Source organism: Pezoporus occidentalis, unplaced genomic scaffold (genome assembly GCF_034315485.1).
Source record: "Pezoporus occidentalis ecotype Australia unplaced genomic scaffold, CSIRO_AGI_Poc_V1 ctg18, whole genome shotgun sequence".
NCBI classification, from domain to species: Eukaryota; Metazoa; Chordata; class Aves; order Psittaciformes; family Psittacidae; genus Pezoporus; species Pezoporus occidentalis.
In genome coordinates this window covers 7362701-7380976 of record NW_026913640.1, presented here as the reverse complement: position 1 = coordinate 7380976, position 18276 = coordinate 7362701, and the positions used below count along the sequence as shown (strand labels likewise).

The 18276-nt window shown below is 35.4% G+C and overlaps 1 protein-coding gene across 5 annotated transcripts in view; it reads left to right on the top strand.

Annotated features, from left to right (window-relative positions):
* SGCG (sarcoglycan gamma) overlaps positions 1–18276 on the top strand; it is a 126220-nt gene that overhangs the window by 37494 nt on the left and 70450 nt on the right. For 3 of the 5 annotated variants that reach the window (XM_062615207.1, XM_062615205.1, XM_062615209.1), the window contains exon 3: positions 1312–1440. The exons of the other annotated variants lie outside the window; for them this stretch is intronic. The gene's annotated coding sequence lies outside the window, so the exon portion shown is untranslated. The remainder of the gene's footprint in view (positions 1–1311; positions 1441–18276) is intronic. 5 annotated transcript variants of the gene reach the window in all.

Sequence of the window (18276 nt, the reverse complement as noted above, 5' to 3'; positions counted from 1 at the left end):
CTTGAACGGAATTTCAATTAAGGAAAAGCTTTGGTGTTAATGCAGTGTATAATGCTTTTTTCCCAGTTTATCTTTCATAAATCCATGAGATTAAATATAAAAGCTGTTTTAAGGATATTGATAAATATTTTATTCTGAAAAATATTTGTCATTTTTGTTGGATACCAGTGAGTTAATTCCTTTGCATAGAAAATATTTTCTCTATTTGTGTATGTAAACAGAGTCTGAGAAAGGATTAATGAACAAAGAATTCATAAAGGGAAAAAAGTATCTTGTAAGCCTGTGATCAGCTGGATTTATGTCAGTGCTAAATTTATGATCTGCAGCTGTTAAATATCTGATAGGAACTTCATCTTCTAATGCATGATAACCATGCAAGTGCATAGCTAGAAAAAAGGAAATATTGTGCTTTGAAAAATTAAATTGTCCAAACATATGGATGATGATTGCAGTGCTTCACATAGAGCAAAACTTTATTCTGTAAAGCTTACAAATGAAAGTTTTAATGCTTTTTAAATTGCAGCTACCAGCATAAATTCTAAGATGTCATAGACTGAAAGAAAGTTGGCTGGTTAGTGTTTGTATATTCAGCCTAATGTAAGCAGTGCTGGGCTGGAATTTTTGTTTCTGCATTTGAGAACTCAAAGCTTAAATGGCACTGAAAAGAAGATGTCTTAGAATTTCTATAATATTATCATAAAATACGTAATAAATACAACTTTTTTCTGTAGCTCTTGATATTTATATGTAGGTTTCTTAAGTACCAAGAATGGCTTAACCTTTTGGAAATGCTGGTAATTGTTAGTATAGTTATTGTATAAAATTCATCTGTGTTATTATAGATATAATATATGGGTTTCCTTTTTTTAAAGAGACTTTATATACCAGCCAGTATAGATTACAGTTAAAATAATGTTAGCTTTAAGATTAAAAAGTTTTTTTTTTTAAATTACTATTTAAATTTAGTTGAATGTTACATGTGGGTTTGGAAAAGAAGTCTTTTTTGTTTCTAACTTTGCATTTTGTGCTATTAGCAGCTACTTATATTACATGCAGATTCGATGAAGTGCTGCATATTTTGAGATTTTAATAAAGCAGTTGGCGTTACATGACAGGTTGGGCCAGTTTAGTATGCATTATGGATTTGTTATGTCTTACAGTGGGGCAGTTCATTTCTGGAGTCAGTACACAACCATTTTAGCAGTAGAATTAGCCGCTTATGTCACAGATTATAATTAGCTGCGTCTGTACGCCAAAGCAACAGGATGGAATGCAAAACACAGCCAAACATGTGAACGAATTTTCTTCCAGTGATATTTGCCCAGGCTCAAAATATCTCCCACTCCAGATTTGAAAGTAGTGGAAAAGTTAGACAATTCTCTCTTGGGAAGAGACTGATTGTAGCTTATTCAGAAGTCCACATTATTTCAGATCTCTAAGGTAAGTAACAAATTCTTAAATTTGTTTTTATATCTGTATTAAAATATTAGCATATTAATAATTGAGTTGGGTTTTGTTTGTGCTTATTGCATTAATGTATTGAACTTCTTGCCCTTCTGATTTTCTGTGCAACATTTCAGGGTGATTCTGTCCTCATTTAAGGATCATGTTGGTACTCATGATTTATTTTAGGACAAATTCAAGTGTTAATTTTTATATACAAGTATTATTTTAGATTTAATTTAGTAATTATACTTGTTTTTACAATTAAATGCAGTATTAAGTTGCACAGTTTAAACTTGTGTAATATTAAGAAGCTTTTAGTAATTTTAAAATCTTTTACAATATCATATTACTATACTTACATAAATATCTAGTTTGCAATAGTGAACCCCTGATGTTTGTAGCTCTAAATTTTTCTCAGTTTATTGATCACATAGTAAAAGTCGAATTTAGCCAAGAATGGATCTGTTCTTCTGATGAGCACTCCTTTTTGGTTTGACAGTGTAATAATAACCTTCCATCTGAGGAACTGTTACCAAAATCAGTTCTAAGTTCTGTGAAACGTACTTGAATTAATGTTGAGCATTGAACTATGTGTATAGAGAACTCCTTTTACATATTTGTAATCTTAAATTGAAATACATTTTCACTTGAATAATTTCCCTGACTGAAAGAAAATTACTAAGTAGGTATCAATTGGTTACTGACTCATTATGATTTACTGGATGATACTTGGTGTGTCTTCACCAACAGGTGGTTGCACTGCATATTTAACCATGCATCAGAGTAAGCTCATAGGTTCCTAAAACAAGCTGTTTCCAAAGCGTAGGAATGTGATTTGACTAGTGATTTGACACCAGTCATCTAGGCTGCTTTTACAGAGATCTGGGTGGTTTCACCATATCTGTCTTAAATCTCCTCCTAATTGAGCAAGAGATTAATAGTGTCCTAGAAGTGTCTGCCTCTCTCCATTGTCTGTGGAGGGGGCCTAGGTAAGTATGTTAATGTTACCCATGTTTAGTGAGATGAATTCTGTCCTGCATAGCCACATCCAAATGAATAATCCACATGAGTGAGCTGTAGTAACTTTGTGCCATAGAGTTCTGAAATTTTGCAGTCAGTTAAGAAGTTAAGATTTCAGAATTTTTACTGCAGATGTGTAGTCACAACTGATACCACTTTGGCTGAAATGAATGTTGTAAACAAGTATGATATTTACATATTAGATATATATTTTCTCTCCATTACATAATGAAGATCCAGTGGTCCTTGAATGCCACCAAAGGGTAAGAACCACTACGTGGAGTTAAATTAAAAATAAAAGGACCTAAATTAAGCCCAGCATTAAAGGGAGCCATTTAAAATCTCTTTCTAAACATTTACAGTTTTACTAATAACGTGCAGGGTTTTTTTTTCTGGTTGAAAACTCAGTGGTTAACAGCAGGTTATATTTTAGTTATTATTCATAATCATAAGGTTTTAGTAGGTTTGTAATTATACAGATGTGTGACTATACTTAGCGTTGAGAATGCGCAAGTTGTGTTTTAGGCTAAGGGAGAAGAGCTTTGTATGAAGAATCGAAAGAAAGAAATGGATGTAGTGTATCTTACAAACCCAAGCCCCTGTAAAAAGGCAGAGAAGAGTTGTGTGTTCTTTTGCTTGAATAGAATGTGAAAAGTAATGCCTATTACATGCGATACAAATCCCAGGTCCTGATATTTTTTAATTATCTTCATGATTTGGGATTAAGTAAACTGGATTTCCTATAGATTTACTTCTCAGAGTTGATTGTCTTAGATGTTTAATGAGCAGTGACTGAAGGTTTTCCATAACAGAGACATTTACAAGGTCTTTCTCACGTACAGGTTTTCTGATATCTAATAAGGTCTTTTTGCCTATTGCAGTCTTTCAGTGGAGACAAATGGGCTGCTTCTTCTCTCTGTGTCTCATGTTCAGAAAGTTTGTAGGAATATAGTATTTCTGAGATCTGTACTTGTCTGTTGAATTTGGTTGAAACTGGCCAAAGAAACTCAAGCTGTTGTAGGAGGGAGGGAAATGAATGGGAGACAAGACAATTTACATATAGAGTGCCATGGCTTTTTTATTTATTAAACCAAGCTAAAAGCATCATGGCAGTTTGAATAACAGGTTAATTCAATATCCTGGTCAAATTTTCACCTCGGTAATGATATTCTCGCTATTTAATTAATCTGTAAGTTTGTCTACCTGGGCCTGTCTTCTCATTAGACCTTTTTGTATATCTGCCAAAAGCTGTTAAACAGCTGCTACATGTCATGCCACGGCTGGTTATGTTTCTGTGGTGGATGAAGTACTTCTGTAAAATAATGTGAATAGGAATACAAGCTAAGGTACATAAATAATTTTAAAAATTGACTATGGTATGTGCTAAGTGTTGGATATTACTGGTATTAGCCATAGTCACATGGTTTTTACTGAGATATATAGTATATTTGTTTATTTGTGTGCTTGCATGCGCATATCCTGAAGGTTATTCTGTATGAATCATGTATTTTCAATAATGGGATAGAATCATAGAATAGTTTGGGTTGGAAGGGACCTTCAAAAGTCATCTAGTCCAACCCTCCTGCAATGATCAGGGACATCTTCAACTTGTTTGCCTGTGTGAAAGTTTTCATAGTAGGGATAAGAAGGAGGAGGAAAAGGCTGGCTGGGGTTTGGCTGAGTGTCAAAAAGGAGAGAGCGAGCATGGTGGACACTCGCAAAAGTCAGCGTGGATGAGGCAGACAAGGCTGCATGTATTCTGATTTTACAGAAAGACATATTTGACGGCTAAAGAAGTGAAAGTTTACACAGAGGACACCCAGTGCAAAATTTTATGTAATGTGGATGGATGTAGTGGAGAGTGCTATGGAGATGGAGCAAACCTTTCTGTGGGATGGGGCAGCAAAACCAGGATAGGAGGTGGTAGACCTATGCTGCCTGTGCTACTTTTTAGGCTATTTTTCTAGTCTCAAGTGCTCAAACTTGTCTACTTTTTCAGTCCTACTCTTTGATGTAATAAAAGATACTTCTTTTAGCCACAAAACTGTATTGTATTATATTCCCTGTAATATTCTACTTCTAGTTTTGTGTCATTACGATAGGTATTTTCCATTTAATGAAAATACAGAGGAAGGCATCTGAAAACTTACCTTGCTTAAACCCAGAATAGTATTATGAAAAAGTGTATTTCATTCTGCATGATTTCACGAGTCATTTAATAATTATGTTGAATGCACATTTGAAGATAATGCTTTCAAACAGAAATGCAGGTTTTATATTCATGAAGTTGTAGAAGACTATTAATGTATTGTTATAATGGAGAAGAAACTGCATATAAGCTATATTTCATAAAACCACTCTTTGTGTTTATGTGTGTACCCCACAATCTTTTTCAATTTTCTATTTCATTGAAATTCTGTTACTAAAAGATTTCACAATCTGTGAAAGTACTAATTTTTTATGTTTAGATTCATATATTTTATTAATTTTGTTTTTAGCTAAACATTTATTGAACTGATGGTGTTGTGGTTCAAACTTGGTGATTTGTTATAATTGATTTTAATCATGTTTATAGAAGACAAAGCCATATTCCCTTTGCCATAGTGAAAACATCTAACATGCTATTTAAATTAAGAACATTAAAATTACCATCTTCCTGTATCAGAAATACTCAGGTACACAGTAATGTCTGCCTTAAATCAGAAAAAAATTCAAAACTATCATTTGAAAGTTGTCTAGAAATCAGCGCTTTGATTTACGATTGCTGTAAAGCATATAAATGTCCAGAATGCTCCATCCCTGGCAGTGTTCAAGGCCAGGTTGGACAGAGCCTTAGGCAGCATAATCTAGTGGGAGGCATCCCTGCCCATGGCAGAGTGGTTGGAACTAGATGATCTTAAGGTCCTTTCTAACCTTAAACATTGTATAATTCTGTGAATGTGAAATAATGAAAACAGATGCAGCAGAAAGCAAAATTATTCATTCTTCTTTTGCTTTATCAGAAGATTCTGTCTTTTGCTACCTTACCCTTCTCTTTGTGACTTTCTTCAGCATTTCCTGGACGTATTTCTCCCCATATTTTACAATCTCCACGTGTGTCTCTCATGTTCATCTCCTGAGTGTACCCACTACTTAACCTTTTTCTCTTATCCACAAGTGTCTACTCAAAATATTTATTTTACAGCAGCTCTTTCTTTTCATGCTTATATGAGAAGTCACCACCATGGTTGTAGATTTAGTGAAGTATTGATTGTAGGGACAATTATCAGAGGGCATTAATCAAAATATGAATGCTGCCTGCCTCTGATTCGCAATGAAGCTGAACTTATATATCTGCCAAATATATCAGATGACAATGTTACTAAGTGTATGTGGGACCTCTCATTTATGTTGATATGGAACCCAGTTTTCCAAGTACAGGCTTTGCTGGTCTGTAAAGTGGGTGTCAGGATCCCTACACAATGAAGTAAGTTGTTTTTTGAAATAGGAGTCTAGTCCAGCCTACAGTGCAGGTGGTTAAGCAATTTCAGCATGCACAAAAACACAGTGAATTTTTCTTAACTGCATCCCAGAACCAGTGCTTCAGCATGAGCTGCAGTTTCCTTTGGACCTACAGGGAACAGTTTAGAGAATTGGTCTTAATGCCTTTAATTCTGTTTTCACATTTTGTGCATTATTTATGTTCAGAATTGCTAATAATACTGCAGTGGATGCATAGGTGGTAAATAGTATTCTTATATTGTTACTAGAATTTCCTGTTACAATATTCCTTTTTTATGTCTGGGTTGGTTCTCTGCTAACATGTCAGACTACAAAGACTTGATTGACATATCAGGCACTATTGTCTAAATTTAATGAGCACACAATGTCCAATTTGAGTTTAAAATGCAAGTTATACTTGTGCTCTATGAATGTTTTTTCTTACGTATGCCCAAAGAATAACTTTAGAAATCACAGGGATACTTCCTGGAGAAGGCAGTGTGGTTGTTAGATCCAAATAGGAATTACCTTCCAGTCACCCAAATTAGGATCTTTAAAATGAAGAAATACACCAAAAATAAGTATTACTTTTCAGATTACAGTACTTGATTTACATCAGTAAAAGTCAATTTTAATTGAAATTTAAGAATTTTAATAGTAACTGCTTATTTAAATTTCAGATTAAATATTTTATATTAAAAATATACTTTCAGGCACAAGGATAATATATACTATGTCGAATGAGAGATTTCGCTCTTTGTTTAGTTTGAAATGCATACATACTTAACGTGTACTCCTGGGTTTTGTTTATCCTTAATTTTTTTTTGCAGTTAATTGTAAGATCAGCTACGTCTTTCCTGTTGGTTTTAATGCAAGTGGTATACTGGTTAATACCAGTATTTGTACATTTTGCCATGTTCTTCATCTTCTGTGTTTCTTGCATTGCATTATTGCCTTGTCACGGTTGCTGAAGAAACTTAAGTCAACAGTTGAAGTCAACATCACCAAAAAAGGCTTCTGTAGTACATGTCTTTTGGCGATTTCCTTATGTGTCTAATACCCATTTAAATTAATCTGCTTTTCCCCTGTGTAAGTAAAAATGAGTAATAAATAAATTATATAATAAATTATAGCCAGGACTGAAATGCAACAGAAGCACATCAGTTTGTGTTCATTGTCATTTAAAATTCATCAGAAAAGGGCAGGGATTTAAAATATATAATAAGACACAATATAGATAGGAAAGCATTTTGCTTCCCTTCCTACTGAAAAGGAAAGTGAACTTTTAATCTTTAGTTTAGTTTCATATGACTTTTCAAAAAAAGTACAGTTATGAATTTCTAGATGCAAGGTTGAGTTACTCTTCTTTCATAGTTTTTAAAACATCTGTGATAGATCACTTGAATTAGAGAGGGAAGGCATGAGGCTTAATTTTCATCTCTACTTTCTGTATCTAGTTGAATTCCTTGTTTCTGTGGTGTATTTTCACTATTCAAAGAAAGCTTCACAAGATAGCAGTATAACTCCATTTACTGTATACAGTATACAGTATACTGTTTACTGTATACAGTATAACTCCATATACTCCATAACTCCATTTCACATTGTGAAATAATTTAGTAAGGCTAAATAAACAGCTTTTCTCAAGGTCGTGTCATGGTTCAACCTTGGTCAGCAGCTAAGTCCCACACAGCTGCTCTCTCACTCCCCCTTGGTGGGCTGGGGGAGAGAATCAGAAGAGTAAAGGTGAAAAAACTCATGGGTTGAGATGAAGAGATAAAGGTTTAATAAGTAAAGCAAAGCAAGAAATTAATTCACTGCTTCCCATTGCAGGTGGGTGTTTGGCCATCCCCAAAAAAGCGGGGCTCCCTCACCCAAAAAACGGTTACTCAAGAAAACAGACACCGTCAATCCGAACATCATCCCCCTTCCTCCTTCTTCCTCTCCACCTTTATATGCTGAGCATGATGCCATATGGCATGGAATATCCCTTGGGTCAGTGGGGGTCAGATGTCCCAGCTATGTCCCCTCCCAACAGCACCCCCAAACTACTGCTGATGGGGTAGGGTGTGGAGCAGAAAAGCCCTTGGCTCTGTGTAAGCACTGCTCAATGGTAACTAAAACATCCCTGTGTTACCAACACTGTTTCCAGCACAAATCCAAAGCACAGCCCCATACCAGCTACTATAAAAGAAAATTAACTCCAGCCCAGCCAAAACCAGCACAGTCCTCAACCAGCGTAGGAAAGCACCACAGAAAGGAGTTTGCTGCTTTGTAATTGTGCTGAAGGCTATGGTATGAACTGTAAGTATGCCTCTGAAGAGACAGCAGCATGTTACCTAGAAGTAGCGCTTTCATAAAAGCAGTAGCAAGAACAGGAAAAAGAGAAAAGGTTATGCCAATGTGTATGTTTTTATTCTTTTTGCTCTCACAGAGGGTACCTCTTCCCAGCACTAAAGACATGAAATACTTCTCCTGAGAGCAACACTGAGCACAATGTTAAAAGACTTCTGCTAAAAGCTCAGGCCAAGTAGGACTTTACTACCAGCCAGTTTTTCTACAAGATACATTTTGGCCTTGCTAGTAATCGTTGTATGTTAGAAAAGATCTATATCACACATCTAGAAAATTAAAATACATCTTTTTGTTTGGTTTGGGTTTGGTTTTTGGTTGGGGTTTTCGGGTTGTTTGGTTTTTTTTTTGGACGGGGGTTTGTTTTTGTTGTTATTTTTGGGTTTTTTTTTTAGTAAACAGAAATGTAATTGTTGGGGGGTTAAGTACTTTTTAAAATTGTAAAATTACTTACTGTCTTGTAGACATCCACATACGATTATGATAGCAGAGATTCTTTCATGAGTTGTCTCCATCAGAGGGGTTGCTTTCATTTCCTTCACATGTATAAAGAACTTCAAACCTTTCAGTATTTTCAACAACCTCAATGAAGATTACTTGTCGCATTCCTCCCCCCAAGTTAGCTTTGCAATTCTTGCACATTTGTCACACTTCCCATAAGTTTATAAATAACCAAAGAAAGCATGACAGATGACAAAAAAGGTTTTAAGAAGTTTATTCCTAGCAGTGTTTTGAGATTCCTGGTGTTGTCTCCAGTGAAAGAAAATTAAAGCCACAAAAACAATTCTTATCTGCATTTAATGGTCCTTAAAAAATTAAATTTTGGACACATAAACCTAATCTTCACTGAAACTCAAAGCAATAAAGTATCAAATCCTGTCTGCAAAGCTTAACTTCACTGTGTGTTGAAGTTGAAAAAAAAGAAAAAGGTAATTAAGAGCAGCAATTTAAATGGTAGTACAAACAGCATGGGATGTATCCATTTTGTCAAATTGATTTCTTTTAAAGTCCATGATACCCAGAGACATAACAAACCACTCTGAAGTAGCCAGAACTCTATTTTATCACCCAGGTTAAAAGTTTGAATATGATGACTGAAGAGGAGTTCTTGGATGTTCTTTCCAAATAGGAGTATGATAAACAAATACTCTTGAGATAAATTAAAACCTGCATACCTTGTAGTACAAAAGAACTGTATTAAGACTATTCTCTTAACTGTTAACCTGCCAGGTAGTTTGTATGTTAAATGGATGATCAGACTCTAAAAAAGAGTGATCAGAGAAGTGAAGAATATATAAGTAGCATGTAAAATTAATTATTTGTGTTTCTGTTAATTGTGGAGGAAACTGGATCACTCTATATGCTAGAGCCTCATTTTGTGGGTACTCATCAAAGGATCTATTTCAGAAGAAAAGGACTATAGGAAAAGCTTATCTGTAGGAGACATGTAGATAAAATAGTAGTATTCAAAATCAGAAGATATTCACTGAAGACCTCTGAAAGAACTCAGGAAAAAAATAAATGAACTACTAATAAAGATAAAAGGTCAGCACTAAACACTGCAGAAGCCTGTATTAATTTAGATTGGAAGGAGGCTCAGGAAATCATCTAGTCCATCCTCCTCCTGTACTTTGATTTGAGAGTCTGTAGCAGACTCTTAGCAGAGCACCACTTGTCCTTTGAGCTTTCATAACCTCCTGAATGTTTCCTTTTCTGTTTCAGAGCAAAATTGTATGCATTTGACTCAGCCCTTTGCACACAGCACAACCTTCTTCCTCCTTGCCTTCCCAGCCTTTCTTTCCTGAGTGCTTTTATCCATCCATTGCAGCATTTCAGTCATGCAGGCTATCCAGTGTATTTCTGTAATTCCAGTGGGATCATTGCTCTGCAGCTGTGCATGGACTTCTAATTGCTCTTGTTTGGTTCTCATTCTGTGTTCATTCATGTACAGGCACTGGAGATAGATAGGCCAAAAGTCACACTCCTGTATAAGGAAAGGGAAAGAGCCATCTCCATCATGCTGTCCTCTGGATGCTTTGCTGCACCCCATGTGTTCACTTTTCTTAAGGCTATAGCAACTGTCTCCTTATGTACCTAGTTTAAAGCTTTTCTCACCAAGTTAGAAGTTACCTGATATAATGGGAAGTGTCTCTGCCCATGACAGGGGTGTTATGAACTACATTATCTTCAGGTCCCTTCCAACCCTAACCATTCTGATTCTATGCCATTTTCTGGAGGATGACTGAAGGAATGTTCCAAATGGGAAAAAAAAAAAAAAGCAGCCATTAGAAGATATTTTGGAACAAAGCAATAAAATTATTAATAATTATTCTGTCACCATAGTATTCACTCATGTTCAGAAGGAATAATGCTCTTTGTGTGCCTTTCTGGTAAAAGAAGCAAGATAGCATCAAGTACAGATTCATCTTAATTTTCTGCCCCAAGAGCTTCTGATATATTTAGGTATTGCAAACTGCATGATTCTAGCTTTGCTTCAGCAATATATTCCCACTGTCCATCCTACCAGGACCTGGAGTATGGAGTAGAATAGTGATGAGAAACACACATTAATCTTCAAATATTATGCAATTCCTGTTAATTTTTGTATGCAAACAGAGAGAATTTCAGCATTGGCTGAGTGGGTAGAATACTCCTAGGTAGATTATCCCTAACGTGATATTTTGAATAAATAAAAGAAAAATAATGTCAATTTAAGCCAAAATGTAACCTTTGTTCTATTTATAAATGTTATAAACATTACAAAGGGATTTTAAAGGAAGAGTCTCTTATGAATAAGTAAGATGTAAAGTAGGCAAACAAAGACCATCAGGTGTTTGCAGGTAAATGGGGAAGAATGTTTTAAATTACAGCCCTTGAATAGGAGGATAATACCCCATGAGCTTAGAATTCCAAAGGTATTGTAAACATCTTCCTACTCCAGTGTAATGCAGCGTGAAAGCTTTACTTAAAACAACAAAGGCAGTGTCTTTAAAATACACATTTTCTGTAGCTGTCTCACAAGTGCTGTAGTTTTCTGGACTTCCCAATGACATTATAAATTCAAGTGAAAGACCTTTTCTCTGGAGGACAGTAGAGATTTTAATATATATTTGAGAATACCGGAATAGTTCTGTAGTGCAGTCTGGAAATGAATGGCAGACTCACATGTCCTTATTTATCATCTGGCACTGTCTTCTAGGTTTGAACGTATTGCTTTTGCAGGTACAACAGGTTGTGGTGTAAAAATACCCTATCAAGAGTAAAAATTTGAATTGTATTAGATGTCTGAAATGTCATATTGTTTGCCAGCCTTCCAATTTCTAATGCAAAAAGCAGAAGTATATCTTTAACGAGCACCAGTCTGTTTAACCTTTGGTAGAATTTTCAAATAATTTACAATTTGGAGTAGTTATTGGAAAGGCTGTAGCAGGGAAGAAAGAAAAATGGACCTATAGATATCAGAGCCTATTCCAGGTTGGGTTTTTTTAATGTAAAATTACATCTTTTGTGCCTACATGCAAATTTAAGTAGAAACTTAAGTTGTAGTTAAATAATCTGATGGAGCTACCACATGATGCAAAACAGTTCACTTCCTCTGAACTGTCACAAGTTGATAAAACTTCTTCTATTTCAAATGAGGAATTACTCCTTTTTTAAAAAACAAGAATGTTTTTCTGAGAAGTAGGTTTGAAACTGTGTACCAGATGGCATTTTTGTTCACCGCTTGGTAATCTCCTCAAAAGAAAGGTAATAAAATGTCCATTGAATTTATGTAGGAAAATGATTCTTGCTTACTATTTTAGAACTTGTTAGTATTCTGTCCAATATACTTAACTTAGATCACTTAAGCGGTATCACAAACTCTCATCAACGCAAACCAACAAAAAAGAAATGCTTTTAAGTGGAAAATTAGGGTACTGTTCATTTGAACAGAGGGGATTTTTTGATTTTTTGAGTAAGTTGCATATGTGCTAACAGAGGCTAATCCTCAGCAAATAACATAACACAACTTGCATCTATATAACTAATTGTCATCCCTAGCAAACAGAGTGCCCTTTTGGGAGCCTTCCTCTGTGCTGTTCCCAGAACATCATGTGGCTTTGTCCATGCCAGGCAGTGTAGCCAAGTTATTCCAGAATGCATGTTGTCAGTGAAGCAGCATGGATGTTCACAGCACATGCCTTGACCCTGCTTAGTTTACTATTCTACTTGTAAGGTAGGAAAATCCTTACTGCAAAAAATGACCTTAGCATAAAAGGCACAATTTTCTCTGCGATGAGTATGGGTCTGTAAATGAGAAATGAGAACTGAGATCTTGTCTCCTGCAAGAATATATACTCTCAGTGGGATGTTTTCCTACCCTTCTGCTGTTTTTTGTAAGGGAGATGAATTTTAAAGCAGGGAGAACAAAAGCCAAACAGGAAGAGGAAAGAAGTAGATGGAATCAGGGTGTCTGTCCTCAAGAGAAATAGGAACTGAGCCTGGCCAGCCAAGAGTGTTGTATGTGGGAGAAAAGCTAGAGACAGATGTGAGAAAGAGTCTGGAATTACAAATAAGTGTGAAGGTTAAAGGAACAGGAGAGGAAACGTTTTAAGATACAAATGAAAGCATGCCTTAGCTGGGCAAGTATATTGAGGAGTCCGAAAATTGTAGTGGAGACAAAGAAGATGAAAAGGAAGACTGAGATTGTGTAAGGGGTGAAATATGTTAAAACTGTAAGAAAGCAGGGAAGGAGAAAGGTTTAACAAAATCTGGGAGAAACGCAGCTGATAGGAAAGGAGACAGGTCTGCCTAGAGTAAGTAAGAAATTGAGACTTCACTGCATGGAGAAGGGGAAAACAAAGAAGGTGTAAGGGTAGTTCTACATGGGAAGAGGCAATCCAGTTTCTGGGACAGACGGACAGAAATAAGACTCTTCTGCCCTATGTTTAGAAGGGAATCTTAGTATTACAACTGTCCTGCTGTAAAAAAAAAACAAACAAACAAAAAAACCCCAAAACAGGAAATGCACTACTACAGTATCTTGTTCTCTCCTAGTGCTAGAGAGCTCTCCTAGTCTACAGAGAGCACTAACATCTACTGCTGCAAACAGTTGTACCAAGATCTGTACACTAGATCTAAAGATGGTGAATGTGGAGGTTAGTCTGAAGTGAACAGTGTGTCATAGTTTCTCTTTTCTGTTCGTTTGTTTTTTTCTAGGAAGTTACATAAACCAGAAATTGAAGTTGAAAGACTTCAGAGCATTCTAATAGCAGCAACATTAAAAAATTATCTAAATTAAGGGCTAGATCTGTACTGCTAATTTAAACATGCCTATGGAACAGTCCAGCAGGAATAGAGTCTAGCATCCACGCTATTCTGTAAAACAGAGAAGCCACAACCATACTATCACTTAGTAATTATAACAAAGTAATGACAATTTTAAATGTCTGTTTTGAATATTTAGGAAACCAAGACTTCCAGCCAGTGAACATGCTATATTGGTTGGCAGACTGGCAAAGGAAAGAACTGTCTAGTTTTCTCTGTAGATTTGTAATTACATTATCTATTTTTGAATGCCCGTTTTCTTAGGAGAGAGGAGGACTGACTTGTGAGCTAATTTGTGTTCTTCGCTTAGAATATCTCATAATTTGTAGTTCAGAAACTGCTAGCATTTAGACTACAACGTTCCCATTTGCTTCAGTGTTAGTTTTCTGGGGGTTAGTCTGTTCTGTTAGAGAAAAAATACTGGAATTTTTTCTTCCATACTTAGATACCTGAAGAGCTGACTTGTAAGAAATTGCATTCACTCATTTAGTTAACAGTTCACTGTCAACAACTGTGGAACTACAAAATTAATAGATCTGAGGTTAGAAGAGAACATTTTGAACACCAGAATTAGAAATGTTAATCTGTGAAGAAGTAAGTCAATAAATAAAAAAGGATCATTATTTTTTCTATAATACTTTAGCAGTTTATGAGACTTTGCAATGATACAACTGTATCCTAAGATGTATCTTTATATCCCAGAGAAGCATGATCCAGTTTTCAGTTCATGCTGAATTATTTCTCCTTTTTTAGTTTGACGCTATGAACCATTTTAACCAGTTATAAAAAATATTTTCCTTGAATTTTTATCTCTGTAATTATTAAAAATTCAGAATATTTTCAAAGATGTTGGTAAGTACTGAAATCAATCAACTTTCTATACCAAATTGTGTTGACAGGTGTTTGTACTGTTAGTAATCTGCATTACTGAGTGGCTTGGGTAGATAAATATGCAGCAAGATGTTGCCAAATCTTGGTTTAACTAAATATGTAGGTTTAGTTGTCATGTTTAACTTCTAATTTCAGCTGGTTTTGTGTTGTCTGATTTAATTCTTTTTTTTTTTTCAATAACAATTGGATGTCTGGGATAGATCACATGTCATAAAAACATAATTTATCTGCTGAAGACAGGACCTATCGTAGTCTTGTCTGGTAACTAAAGCAGTCATTGGATTTTACATATCTGATGTTATACCAAATTCAGTAATTTGATATTTTATTCAGAATGTTGTTTATTAAGTTATTTGTGAACAACTGTAAGAATTCAATGCCAGACTTTTTCAGTAAATTAGTGTAATAAGGATTGAATAGAAAGGCCTTGTCTGTATCCAATGTAACGTGGTGTCTGCTCTGAATTTAGCTGCCACTGAATAAAAGAGCTGAAATCCTACTGAGCAAAATTAACCTTAGGTAGATTATAATAAAAGTTGTGTAAATTTGTCAGCCATCTTCTCTGTGCTTCTGTTCTTGGAGTGTCAGGTAATACCTAGGCTGCATTGTAAAGCGATAGTACTCCCAAAGAATGGCAAACTGAAGGGAAACCCTCCACTTTTACCTGAAAAAAAAAACCTTTAATACCTGGAAGGATCAAATTGTAAGAGAGAATGTGTTATTCAGATCTCAGTGTAATTTATAATCCTGTAAAGACTATAATTTATAATTTGTAAATCCTCAGGTCATCCCTGTGTGTTTAATTTTTCTTTGTCATAGAATCATAGAATAGTTAGGGTTGGAAAGGACCATAAGATCATCTAGTTCCTACCCCCCTGCCATGGGCAGGGACACCTTACACTAAATCATATCACCCAAGGCCTTGTCCAACCTGTTCTTGAACACTGCCAGGGATGGAGCATTCACAACCTCCCTGGGCAACCCATTCCAGTGCCTCACCACTTGTCCTTTATAGTGAGAAAACCTTTTGCACAGTAGACTAAATGTTCACTATTCTTCTTTTCCGTAAAGATAGGATTTTTATTAAATTTTAAGGAGAAGAAGAAGCGTAATTCTACTAAGCCTTCCCTAAGGACAAGATAGCTCTCTCATTCCTTGCCTAAAATTGTTCCTTTCTTCCACCTATTTCAAGACTGATCCTGCAAAGCTTATCATTTAAAGTCTTGTCCATGTAATCAGAGGCAGTTAAACAGTTCATCTTAGCAAATTCTTTAGGAGCTAAGAATATTTTTGAACTGGAGGAAAGCAATAATAGGAATGTCACCTTCATTCTAACAGAAATGGAACCAGGCACCTGGGTCTTTAGAAAGATTAGAGTTTTTTAAACTTCATGTTGAGAGAAAGTTGAATGGTACAGAGGAACACATTCGGAAAGGTATGAAGAAGGAAGTCATAAAAAGCATACATCCCCAGCTACAGAATAAAAGAGAACCTGGCAGTAGGATATGATGAACAAATACAGTCTCACTTAAATTGGAGGGTAGAAGACTGGAAATAGAAGAAAATTATACATGTTTGTATAGCTTCACAATAGGAATAATTAAAATAGGATAATTAAAATGCTTCGCTTTAAGGAGCTAAGAAACTAAATTAACTTGAATAGTCATGTTGAAAATATGACAAAGAAAACAATGAGTAACACCAAGTTAAAAACGTTTGGGAAAGACAGACTAGGACATGCAAGCGATGCCATCTGTTAACAGAAGTTTACTGTAAAGACAGATTGATAAAGCAGTTGTATCAAAGACTCAGTTTATTAACATGCTCATGGACTGAAGTGTGCAACCTAAGCAGAACAATATTATTAACCACATAAATATGATTGATAATATTAAAGACTGTATTGCCAGTGACCTGACCAGGGTGATTACAATGACTGTGGCTTGCTGTAGTGGATTAGAAACAATGAGAGAGGAAACTTTTTCCTTTTACCCTTGTAGTAGAAATGTCATAATTAGGTCCAACATTCAGACCGCATTTTTAAATCCCACAAATGACTGGGTTTGGCAACAGTTCCTCAGGAGGCAGAGTAATTTCCTGACTGAATTCTGAGCAGTGCACAAGGTCACTTTCCTGTTGTTGTCAAGGAGTGTATTGTAACATCAGCCATGTTGATGTTAGAGTAAACCAGAGCCGAAGAATCTTAGTCATTGTTCTGAAGTTAAAGAAAGGCACTATGTAGAAAGGAAGCAGCCTCTGAAAAGGAAACAACCTTTTGCATGTGACTGTATAAAAACATATGCTTAGGGTAAATGCATATTTAAAAGACATGGCTAAATTAGTATAGCTAAAAAGAACAAGAGAAGCAGTTAGAAGCAGGAAGGTATTAATAAACACATTAGTTGTATCAAATGGGGTAAAAAAGATCCAAACTCCAATAGGCTAAGTGTAACACAACAGTAGAAGAGTCCAAGCAGTATTTAAGAACTTTAAAAAAAAAAAAAAAAAAAAAAATTAAATTGAATGTGAGGCTGTCACAGAGACTGTGGACAATCAGATTTTAGCAGGACTATTCAGAGATGCTAAAGCTATTGAAGAAAATGAAGTCCTGACAATGTGTGGTTGCACCTTTTTTCCCAACAAGTAACCAATTCTGATGTCAAAGTTAACCCTGCTTTGAGCAGGAAGTAGGACTAGATGATCTCCAGAAGTCCCTTTCAACTTTCAGGTTTTGTGATTCTGTGGTTCTGTTCTGGGAAAACTGTTCCATGATGAATCAAAGACTAGCTCTCATCACCTCGTGAACAATTGAACACAGTAACACAGGTATTCCATCGGTCTGTAACAAACTCCTGTTTTCTGCCATGCTGTAGAGGACAAGAAAGCAGACTAAGCAGTCTCCTTCTACTTTCTTTGTGTTAGTTGAAAGCCTTAACTGGGAATTTAAATTTCTCATAATTAAAGTAATTTAGCTTATACCTAGCTTAATTATAAATGTTTTGTTAAATGCATGATTAAAGAAAAAGAGGGAACTATTGGAATGAATCTATTTTGGCTTCTGCTTCACAGTAGAAGTCCAGGGAAGAGAGGGAGAGAGAAACCTCACAGCCAGAAGAGCCTGCAATAATTTCTGTTCTTATATTGACTGCACTACATTATGCATCTTTTGTTTTCCTGGTGGACTTACAGTCCTTCAACGAAAAAATAGATTATTTTGAACAGCAACTACTATGGGCAAAAAATGTATTGGACTTCAGAGGGCAAAATGTATTTCACAATTAGGTTTATTAAATGAAAATATTCACTATCACAGTTTTATCATCTCCTCAAAATAATAAAACTTTTTTGAGATGTCTTTTTTGAGATACCTTTTCTCAAAGGGGTTGAAGAATAGAAAAAGTATTACTAAGAAAAGATTAATTACCTGTTCTAGATTTAACGTTTTTAAAATGTCTTTGTAGTAATCCCTAGTGAGAAACACTGAATTACATTCAACAGGACAAAACAGTTTGTTCCACATTGACACTATAAAAGTTCATTGCACAGGGAACAATAAGTAAGGGTATACTTAAGTGATCTTGACTCCATTATTTGATCTCAGGCTTTCATTGTTAGGTGAAAACAATGGCTGTCCAGACTGCTCTTTTCTCTCTCCTGGAAGACTGTTTTCTGAAATCTGTAATAATAGAACTCCATGAGGTCTAGACAATAGCTTTGTGGATGAGGCACTCATTTAGATGTCGGTGTCACATCCACATCATCATCCAATCACTTCTACAT